At 29.2% G+C, this 1,618-nt stretch overlaps 1 protein-coding gene across 2 annotated transcripts in view; it reads left to right on the top strand.

Annotated features, from left to right (window-relative positions):
- LOC106680719 (TBC1 domain family member 30) overlaps positions 1–1,618 on the top strand; it is a 499,453-nt gene that overhangs the window by 419,012 nt on the left and 78,823 nt on the right. The window lies entirely within an intron of this gene.

Raw genomic sequence — 1,618 nt, 5'->3', positions numbered from 1 at the left:
TTAGGCCTTCTATCTTTAGTTTCGACTGAAAAACTAAAAAATAATATTATAATACAAAAATCCAAGTACAGAATTCATTTTAACTTTATATCTGACATATGGCAATGTTTATGTTTTCTCATGTCAATCGATTAATTACAGAGGTGTTGAAAATGAAAAAAATAATCGATATGATGATAACGCACTTGCTTATCGATTTATTTTAACTTTTTTAAATTTCTAACATATTAGGGTCCCTGTTTATGTTTTCGGAGGTTCTAAAAATGAAAATAACATTGATTTTATGATCACGCGCTTGCGTATCGATTTATTTTAACTTTTCGGATTCTAAGCATATTGGGGCCTCTAAGTATGTTTTAGTAGGTACTGAGAACGAAAATAATATCGATTTTGTGATCTCGCGCTTGCTAATCGATTTTTTTTAACTTTTCAGATTTCTAACATACTGGGGTCCCTTTTTATGTTTTCGGAGCTTCTAAAAACGAAAATAATATCGATTTTATGATATGGCCCTTGCAAATCGATTTATTTGTACTTTTCGGATTTCTAACATATTGGGATCCCTTAATATGTTAACAGGGATGCTGAAAATAAAAAAGAAATCAATTTAATATCATTAATTATCATATAATAATCATATATTTGCATTTCAATTTAACCTTGAGGATTTTTGAAATATTGGGCGCCTCATCCTTGAAAGTTGCTATAGTTTTTTTTTTTTTTTTTATTTTCTACATATAAAAACAAATACTAAGATAGACATATGTTAGAAATCCAAAAAAGTTAAAGTAAATCGATTCGCAAGTGCCAGATCACAAAATCTATATTATTTTCGTTTTCAGCACCGTCGAAAACATACAGGGACCCCAATATGCTTAAAATCCGAAAAGTTAAAATAAATCGATAGGTAAGTGCGTTATCATCATATCGATTATTTTTTCAATTTCAGCACCTCTGTAATTAATGGATTGACATGAGAAAACATAAATATGGCCATATTTCAGATATAAGAAAAGTTAATTCGCGTGATCATAAAATCAATGTTATTTTCATTTTTAGAACCACAAAAACATATACAGAGACCCCAATATGTTAGAAATTTGATATTTTAAACTAAATTGATACGCAGTCGTGCGATCATAAAATCGATGTTTTTTTTCATTTTTAGAACCCTTGAAATGTTATGAAGAGACCCTAATCCGTTAGGGAAACCAGTAATAGGGTTAAGCAATTAGTTCCCCTAAAAAAATAGAACTAATTTAGCTATTAACTTTTAGATACCGTTAAATCATACAACTAAATTAGTTGTTAGTTGAAATGAACAACGAACAACTAATTTAACTCTAGCTAAGTCAATAGCTAAATTAGTTCAATTTTTTTAAGGGAACTAATACTGACTACTATTTAACTGTTAGTTTGTACCTTAGTTAGCTTAATATTAGCTAGCTTGTAAGTACCAACGGTAGAAAAAGGTTGTATCGAATCTGAGTTAATAAGTACCAAAACGTAATGCAACTTATTAATTCATACTCTGTTCTCTGTTTTAGAGGAATCGGGGAAAAAATATCAATTAAGCACACGAAATTTGGGCCATCTACTAAAAATTCCAGATAATAAA

This window comes from Halyomorpha halys, unplaced genomic scaffold, assembly GCF_000696795.3.
Source record: "Halyomorpha halys isolate HHAL.00 unplaced genomic scaffold, Hhal_1.1 Scaffold283.1, whole genome shotgun sequence".
Taxonomy (NCBI): Eukaryota; Metazoa; Arthropoda; class Insecta; order Hemiptera; family Pentatomidae; genus Halyomorpha; species Halyomorpha halys.
Note: the sequence above shows the minus strand (reverse complement) of the source record. Positions and strands in the feature narration are given on the sequence as shown.